General features: G+C 28.2%; 1 long non-coding RNA gene and 1 pseudogene across 1 annotated transcript; both read left to right on the plus strand.

Annotated features, from left to right (window-relative positions):
- The first annotated feature begins 490 nt into the window (after window positions 1-490).
- LOC140919872 (uncharacterized) lies at window positions 491-1,178 on the plus strand. The gene is made up of 2 exons (XR_012162455.1): window positions 491-678; window positions 782-1,178. It is a non-coding gene; the product is annotated as an uncharacterized lncRNA (long non-coding RNA).
- Window positions 1,179-5,727: 4,549 nt separating this feature from the next.
- Window positions 5,728-9,672, plus strand: LOC101491443 (ABC transporter A family member 3-like; annotated as a pseudogene).
- Window positions 9,673-10,354: the final 682 nt, after the last annotated feature.

A 10,354-nucleotide genomic window follows, 5' to 3' on the forward strand; every position in this document is an offset into this window, starting at 1 on the left:
TTGATTTGATTTGCCTCTTTGATTGGAACATTTTAACTTCCCATGTTACCATTGCAGGACTACACTCAAAAGAAGGGAAGATGATTTATAAAAATACAAAAGAGCCAAATATTCAATGATGATGCCACAATGATAGCGAAGGTAAATGATATTTGTAATTGAGTTTATGGACTCATTATATTTTTTTCTCCGTAAAATAATTATTTTTTAAATAAAATAATCATTTTTTTGAAAATTGGTATATGTTTGTTACAATTTAAAAAAAAATAAAATGAAAATAATAATATAAAAATTAAATTTTGAAAAACTATTTTTAATATCTTCTAAAAATATCATTTTTATAATTAATTTTTCAAATAAAAATTATTTTTATTGCGACAAACATACAAAAAACAACATTTTTTAAAAAGTCTCTAAATTATAAAATATCAAAATATGTTTTTTTAGAATGTATATAACAAACAAGTCTTTATAACAATTTTAGAATTATGGGACCTTGTTGTTGTCTTTCCAGCTACATTAGGTATAACCATAGAAAGATAAAGTTACCAACAGCAAACATGGCCTTTTTCATTTAATAGTTTGATACATCTGAAAAATTTGATCTTATGATTTGTCACCTCTCACAACTTAGTCACTCTTCCCTATACAAGCCAAGTATCCTTAGTATTCTTCCATGTAAGAAACATCTTTTCACCTTATTATTTTTATTTCTATAATCTTTTTATTCATCTCCTATTGATTATCTCAATTTCTTTTAATGATTTTGGATTGTCTATAGCGTTGAGAATGGATGCTGAAATTGGAGCAAAATTGTTGTCGTAAAAGTCTGTAAGTTTATCCAAACATTAATTTCATCAAAGTAGACTTGTGTTTGGGCTTTCATCAACCACAATGTCACCATAACTTGAAGAGTTGAGTGGGTGGACATACAATGCCAAAGCAACATTGCAGGTTGCAGGAGAACGAAGGATGAATAATTTAAAGTTCAACCGAAACATAAATAAAAGTTGGTCAAGAATAACTACTGCATTTTCAAATACGCTACTGGAAATGTGAATTGTTTTATATTAATATTAATATTTTAGACAAAATTATACTAATTTTTTTTTATTTTATTTACGTGTAATACTTAAGTTCTTTATTTATATATATATATATATATATATTCAGTTTGAGTCCTTTCTCTTTTAAAATGTTACAAATGTGTCTTTTATTTTTATTTTCTCTCATTTAGGTCATTAACCTTTTAATATGTTTACAAAACTATCTTTTAAAATATTGGGGGATTAGTCCATATAAGATTTTTATTAATAATATTTTTAATAAAAAAACAAAACAAAAACTCAAATTTAATTATTAATTATCCTGCATGAATTTTTCAATCAATATTTTTAACGATCTGTTGACGTTTTTAATAGATAATTTGTAAACAAATCAAAAGATAAAAAATTCAATTGAGATGAAAAACAAATAAAGGATAATACTGTAAACGTTTTAAAAGATAAAAGATAATTTTATAAATATTTTAAAAGATAAATGATCAGAAAAAAAAAGAAGATAAAAGGCCAAATATTAAACGTAAATAAGATAAATGACATGTAGTGTAATTTTGTCTATATTTTAGTATTCAACTATATATTTCATATTTGGTATAACATTTAATTTCTTAATTGATTACTTGCATAAGAAAAATATGATAATAACTATTTGATGATGTCCAAATTATACAACTTGTTTGATAAATGAGAGAATAAACATTGGAATGAAGGAGTTTAAATCACCCTATTTATTTGATGTTGGCTTGGTTCAATCAAATTAAAATTCTCAAAATTTGAGTTTTTTAATTTGATTGAGTCACGCCAATATCATATATTAAGCGTATAATATCTTCTTCCGCTCTTTTTCATTGTATAATTGAGTATTTCATTTTTGTGTTTTGATATGTAAATGTAGTATGGCTAGATTTGCATTTGCAACACTTGGATGGAAATAGAGATCCAGAGATAGAAAAATAGAAACAATAGAAAGATACAATTTAGGATTGTTCTGCCGTGCTTCCTCCATTCTCCTATATATTATATGCTTGGCCATAGGTGGCTTTTACCTTCGAGAAATATTGCCAGCTAAGACATTTGAAACAAATTTGAACTAAATAAATAAAAATATTTTATATTGGATGATTGAAGGATCATTGTAACAAATGTGTTTTATAGCGTTTATTTTGGTCTTTCGTAGTATTTATAAGTCATGTTAAAGTTGGAGATATTAAAAGTAGGCGATGATTTATAACATTTTTAAGTGCTATTACAAGTGACGTTGTCTAGCATTTTTCTGAGATGCGCTATTATAGCTCAATATTAAACTATATTTCAAATAAACCTTTTATTTAATAAGCACTATTATAATATTATTATTTTTTAGATGTTTTTTGTTTACTAAATAAGCTTCTATAGTCTTTTATAGTTATAATAGACGTGTTATTTTAGCTCGATATTAAATTAGATTTGAAAGAAGCCCTTTATAATGCTTCTGGTATATTAAGGCTTACAATAGTATTCTAAAACAACAAAAATGAATCAAATCAACTTCTAAAGTCTTTTATAACCCTCATGTTATAACAGTACACGCTGTGGGACAATAAATTAATAAAATTTCTTGGTGTAAACATCACAAACTAAAACCATTATTTTTAAATGACAAATGCATGTATTTATATTAAATCATCCTAAATGAGAAAATTACAACAACAAAATACAAGGTTCTCAAATATATAAATCTTTCCTCCATAACCAATTATCACTACTAGAAATTGATGTTTTTCCTGCGGCATTTCCTGCGGACATATATCCGCAGGTAATACCCAAGGATTTTGCTGCATCATTATTTTAAGAATATTTATGCGGTTTCAGATTCCGCAGGTAGTGTGGCAGGTAAAGTATTCGTTTGCTGCGGATTTACAGGTGGCAAACTTTACAAATTTCCAAAGGATATATCTGCGGTATATTCCGCTGAAAATGGCCGCAGCAAATTCCGCAGGTATTTCCTGCGGATTTTGTTTCGAAGTTTGTATTTGTATTTTTATTATTTTTTGTACAAATTTAGTTTTTTTTTTTTTTAAGGTTATTAACTATGATCTAAGGTTTTTTCTTTTCGAAAAATAGTTGATGCAACATCATACTTTTTAGGAATAATGAGTGTTTTTTTATTTATTTTTTTTAGTAAAAGTTATTTTATGTGAAGTTAAGTTATTGGAAAATTATGGATAAGTGAATATGACTAATTAAGAACACTTAAGTGATGTAAAATTTAAAATTCTAAAAAAAAAATTAATGAAATATATTTGTTTGATTCTATTATCTTTTTTTTTTAATTAATCTGATCAATTAGAATTTTTTCTTTTTAAAACTTAATAGGGGTTTTGTATTGTGCACTCCCTCCATTTTACCTTCCACCCCCAAAAAATTTTAAAAGACAATTTTGCCCTTGTTTAATTTATACAAAATCATGGAAAAATTTACCATTCTAGTTTCCCACCCTCACTTTCGAAAATTATAAAAAAATTCTTAACTTTCGAAATAATACCAAGTATTTTGATTTATTCGAAAATTTTGTGAAATTGAAAATTTTTGAAATGTAATTATGAAAAAAAATTACTAATTTCGAAATTTTGAAAAAATATCAAACTTTCGAAATGAAATATTTCATAAATTTTAGAAACTTTTGATGAATATGAAGTTTTCGAAGTGTATTTTTCCAGAAAGCTTCGAAAGTTTGGTTGAATTTGAAACGTACGAAATCTCATATACTTCGAAAATTTCAAACCTTTTAAGTAATTTCATTTCAAAAGTTTCGAAACTTTCAATTTTTTTAAAAAAATTACTGAAACTTCCGAAATTATATATCAAATTTATTTCATTCTTCAAGTAATTTATTTCATATTTATTACTATTAATTTATTACTATACATATATTACTATTTATTATTATAAATTTATTATTATTTATTACTATTAATTTATTGTTATTAAAATTTGATGGGTGATGAATTATCAGTAGTAATAATAATAATAATATCTGATTGGTGATGAATTTTTCTGTAAAATTTATAACCGTTCTTGGTATTTTTCCAAAGTTTCGTAATTGGTAATTTTTTCAGCATATTTACATTTTGAAAGTTTTAAATTTACCAAAATTTTGAATAAATTTTAAAACCTTAGTTAGGTATTATTTCAAAACTTTAAATATAAATTATTTTTAATTTACTGTATATATTTATTATTATTATTATTATCTAAATATATTCCTTATTAATACTATTATTTTATTTTAAAATATAAAAATTCAAATTAATGTCCATCATGTTGAAATTATCATTTTAACATTGAAAATCACCTAAATTTAAATGTGTGAACCAAAAAAGAAAAAGCCTAATTGTTAATTAATATTATAAAATTAGTAAAAGACGGTAGAAAAAAATTATACAATACAAATACCTTACTTTGACTTGTGTGATTCTGAAAAGCAAAAGAGTGATGACAGTAGCAAGCAAGCAAGCCAGCATCTTCCTACATAACCGTTATACAACGGAACACATCCCCGGTAACCAAATTCAAAATGAAAAGTAAAAAACATATTCAATTCCCTTACTTTTCTTCCTTTTTTCAAATCCAACTTCCAATGTTTATAGTATAAGATTGTCACTCTCTCTTCCGCCCTCCTCCGTTCATCGCAAATACATATTTGTACGTTCTTCTTTCGCTTCATCTTTTCATCGCAAATAACCACCACCAAGGCCTCCACCGCCCTCCTCCGTTCACGTAGGTGCAAATCGAGCCACCATTACCTCCTTGGTCGGCCTTCAACTACAGTTAAAAATCATCAACTCAACAAGGTATGGTATCGGAAAATTACATTGTTTTAGGGTTTAGTGATTTGGTTGATTCATTATTCCATTGAGATTATTAGTAATATATTTGTGTTCTGAAATCATTGCTAACGTTTTTTCATATGTTCAAAGTTAGGGATTTTATGTTATTCTTCAAAATTGTGGATTTGCTTATCATATTTTCATTTTCTCTCCCACAGGTTCTTCACGCTTGCGCTTCTCATTTAAGTTGATTTTCACTTCTCATTCCTCAAATCTTTCTCAGCTTTTTAAGCCGATTTCAGTTTCAATTTATTGAGGTATTTGATTCTATCACTAATGCTACTTTCTCGTTATTTTGTGACATTAATCGTGGTACATTTCAATTCGTTTTTCTGGTTCACTTGATTTTGTGTTTGTTTAGAGTCATAGATTTGAGTTGATGCTAATTTTAACTTCGCTTAGGGTTTTGAATGTCCAATTTGTTGTTGTGTATGTTTAGGAAATGACGTTTCTGACTTGATCTCACATACTACGTGTGATATTGCTGGTCATAGTCACCAACTTAAAGGTTGTTAGTCTTGGTAGTTAGTTTTTGTTTAGGTGTATTTGGATTTCTCTCTATTGTTCAAAACTTGCTTTTGGGAGAACTTGCTTTTGCAAATAACTCAATTAGTTGAGCTGCAACACTATGAGAAGTTGAGTTTGAGAAAGAAGTTCAAACCTGAAACTCTAATTATTACCACAATATATTAACAATTGACATTGAAAAGGGTAATATATCTCCAGATTCCTTCAACTAAACCATAGAAAATAGCAAAGCGCTTTTGTTCGATATCTGTCATTATGCAAATTATGCGATGGCGAAACTTTTTGTACATGAAGAATCACATTATTCCCTCTGTTTCCCATTTCTTGCTTTTCATTCCACTCCTTGTTCCTGTCATAAATGGAACAGTAACCCTGTGAGTTTTCAATTTCTTATTTCATTCGCATTGTTTGTTGAGTAATGAGGGAAATAGGGTAGAATTTCATTCTGTAATAGTATATTGATTAGTTAGAAACAGTTACAAAATAGGAGAAGTTTTACATACATACTTAAAGTTACAAACTCTACTGGCATAATTCTATTTTATTTTAGTGAATTTAGAACTTTTTTGTTTTGTGAATTTGTTATGATTATCTGCAACTTTGACTGAAAAGGTTGGAAATTAATGCAATATTTTTTTGGGGTCCTTGCAGGATATAGGAGGACATAAACCATCTAAGGTATGTCTTGTAACATTTAATTTTAGAAATCACACAAATTATGATATATAGCATTGTTTGTCAGATTATGATACTTCTAGGTTGTATTAGGAATAACTTTTTAGTAAAAATGGCAGAAGGTTAAACACAGCATAATGGCATACCAGAAAGTACTCCAATTAATAAATACTCAACCCATTCATTTTTGGGAATATTAGGAATGTCCAGCATGATTTCCCATCATTTGAATTTGAAAAAATAGCTGAAAATTTTCATGTTGACCTAAATAAATCATTAAATTCCCTGTTCTGTCAATTGAGCTATGTTGCAATGCTACAAAGTATTCCAATAACAATTTATCACATAAAATTGTGCACAAACATATTTCCCACTCGTCTACATGGTAGAGAAAATGCAAACAGAAAGCAAACATATGCTCTACACCATGCAGACACATGATATGCTTGTTACTGGTGAAAAGCCTTATGAATCACAATTGAATTCCTTACATTGTCTGACAGGTTTTATACATAAATATGTGTGCAGCCAATTGAAGATGTCCCTCTTATATTGTCATTCTCATCTTATTTTCCAAGCCAAATCTAAGTTACTGACAAGCACTGTGCATTGTGATTAGCAGGATAACATAGAGACCAGTTACAGCTAAATGCCAAACAAATTCTCTAGTTATAGACTTTTTTAATGTCTAAATCACTTCAACTAGTTACAGAAATTTTATGACATGACATTTTTTAAATAAAAAATATTAGAGTGAGAAGAACTACAATAAAGAAAAAATTTAAACCTATTAAATATTTACAAAGAAGTTTATATTCGGCAATAATTATTGTAGTCAAATTGCATCATCAATTATATTAAATGGATTTGTGCCTACAATAAGTACTATCCCATTTAATTTTCTTTCATGCAAAAATTCCTTTTGAAATTAACATGTATTTAGCTAACAAATTATGGGCTCTTCTGTTTGTGCTACGATGTCATTTAACTAACAAATTTTATATTTAATTATATTAAATGGATTTGTGCCTATAATATAATTTACTATTACATCTAATTCTCTTCAAAGAAGTGTGGCATATGTTGAAGGCCTGGACATAAGAACTCATATGAATGGAATATATATTAACATGGGAGTATGTCCACAACATGAGTAAGCTGAAATTCCTCCAATTTTTATGTTTTTCATGAAATCAAATTTTTATCAATTGAAAGAAGTTTCTAATTTTTTTCCCTCATGATACTATAGCTTGCTGTGGGAAAGCTTTGACTGGTAGAGAGCACCTACTTTTTTATGGAAGACTTAAAAATCTTAAAGGTTCAGTCTTGACTCAAGTAAGTTCACTCACTGGAACTCTTACTGTTTGAAATATTAAGATTATTATCAGTGTGCTAGGAGTTTAATTATGTTAGGAGTGTTAAGTTATACAAATTATACCTTTCAAAATATAAATAGGTGTTTAAGGTTATTGAAAGCAATGAAATTAGAAAGTTGGTATGTCATAATTCTTATGCGATATTTTAAGACAACGGTATGAAGAAGAAGAAGAACATCATTCCATATTATCATTTGGTTGTCAGGGATATTTTAACTATTTAACTTTCATTATGTTGTTCTAGGCAGTAGAAGAATCTTGGAAGAGTTTAAACCTTTTCCATGGAGGGGTTGTTGATAAACAAGCTGGAAAATACAGTGGTGGGATGAAGAGGAGGCTTAGTGTTGCAATTTCATTAATTGGGGACCCCAAAGTTTGTGATTCTTTTCAACCCAATCTGATCATTTTTTCTTTTTCATATTTGTTTTAAAAAAAAGATGATTAAGTTTTCTTATTATGTAAATGCCAATTTAAATTTAGGTTGTTTATATGGATGAGCCAAGTATTGGATTTTAGACCTTGCTTCAAGAAAATGTTTATGGAATGTTACCAAGCTTGCAAAATAGGATTGTGGAATCATTCTGACAAGTATTCTCTCGCTCTTTCATGGATTTTGTCGCACTATTTTCTATTTGTTGTTTATGCTTTAGATATATTAGTGACAAATATAAAGTGCCAATTAAAACCATGTATATTTTGACTTATTATAGCTACTTCTGTTGTTTTGTCATAGCTAAAAGCCAGATATGGAGGAACTTATGTGTTGACAATGACATCATCTTTGGATCGCGAGAAGAATGTAGAGAACATGGTACAATAGCTCTCTCCAAATGGCAACAAGATATACCGTCTTTCTCGAACTCAGAAAAAGAGATGGTCGAGACCAACAAAAGTTTAACCTTTCTGATGCAACATTTAGGATTTATTGGATCTTATTCTCGTCCAAGTTCATCACCACAACCCAATGATGAAACTGATTAAGATAGTGGGGATGAAGACATTGGTAGTGATCATATTGAGTAGTATTGTTTTTATTTTGTTATATTGGTTGTATCATATACTTGGTTATTCTTAGTTTTTTTTTTTGGATCATGTTTTAATTAATACTTAGTTCTGATTTGTGAACATGATATAAATTTTGTTTAGAATTATCACAATAGTTGGATCATGCTTTAATAAATATTTAGTTTTGATTTGAAAACATGATATAAATTTTGTTTTGGAGTATTACAATAGTATTTCAATTAAAGGCTAATATTAAATATTTTTAAAATGTATTTATAATAATATTTTCATATATTTTTAGTTAAATTTTTATATAAATAAAAAATCAGACAAATTTGTTTAATGTGGAAATTTAAGCATGTGAATTCTTTTTTGAAAATAATTTTGATACGAAATTACCTGCGGACTTTCTTGCGACATGTATTAAAATTTGTATAGATATACCTGCAGATTTTCATGCGCAATATATTTGTAGGAACTATACTACATATATTTCTGTATGAAAAGTTGTAAGAAACTTTCTAAAGTTTTCTTAACTGTTCCTGCGGATTTATTTAAGTTTCCTGCGGATTTAACCGCAGGTAATTTACCTGCGGATAGTGAAATCCTCAGGTAACAGTTATCCACGAAGGTTTTACGTGGGGATAAGGATCCGCCAGAAAATCCGCAGGTAACACGCTTTCCTGCGGAATATTTGCTTAAATCCGCAGGAAAAACGCATATTTCTAGTAGTGTATCTATCAAATATAAAACAAATCAATTGATATCCAATAGAACTACCCACAACCTATAAGCATTATGTAAATCTCGTAAGTCTTTGCACACAACCAAACATTTAATATGCACACCAAAATCTCGTAAGTCTTTGCACACAACCAAACATTTAATATGCACACCAACACGACAATAATATTTAATCTACTGTTTGTACTTTATCAACTTCCACTATTAGAATTATGCGTTTTGCCTGCGGATTTTCCTGCGGAGTTACGCAAATATTCCGCAGGAAAGCATGTTACCTGCGGATTTTCCGACGGAACCTTATCCCCACGTAAAACCTTCGTGGATAATTGTTACCTGAGAATTTCACTATCTGCAGGTAACTTACCTGCAGCTAAATCCGAAGGAAACGTAAATAAAATCCGCAGCAACGTTTAAGAAAACTTTAGGCAATTTCGTACGACTTTTCATGCAGAAATATCTGCAGGACAGTTCCTACAAATATATTTCGCATGAAAATCTGCAGGTATATCAATGCACCAATAATATGTTTCACATGAAAATCTGCAGATAATTTCGTATCAATTATTTTCAATAAAGAATCGGCATACTTAAATTTTCACATTAAACGAATTTGTTTGATTTTTTATTTATATAAAAATTTTAACTAAAAATATATGAAAATATTATTATAAATACATTTTTAAAATATTTAATATTAATCTTTAATTGAAATACTATTGCAATAATCCAAAACAAAATTTATATCATGTTTTCAAATCAAAACTAAATATTTATTAAAGCATGATCCAACTATTGTGATAATTCTAAATAAAATTTATATCATGTTCACAAATCAGAACTAAATATTAATTAAAACATGATCCAAAAAAAAAAAAAATTAAGTATATCCAAGTACATGATACAACCAATTTAACAAAATAAAAACAAATACTACTTAATATGATCACTACCAATGTCCTCATCCCCGCTATCTTAATCAGTTTCATCGTTGGGTTGTGGTGATGAACTTGGACGAGAAGAAGATCCAACAAATCCTAAATGTTGCATCAGAAAGGTTAAACTTTTGTTGGTCTCGACCATCTCTTTTTCTGAGTTC

Source organism: Cicer arietinum, chromosome 3 (genome assembly GCF_000331145.2).
Source record: "Cicer arietinum cultivar CDC Frontier isolate Library 1 chromosome 3, Cicar.CDCFrontier_v2.0, whole genome shotgun sequence".
NCBI classification, from domain to species: domain Eukaryota; kingdom Viridiplantae; phylum Streptophyta; class Magnoliopsida; order Fabales; family Fabaceae; genus Cicer; species Cicer arietinum.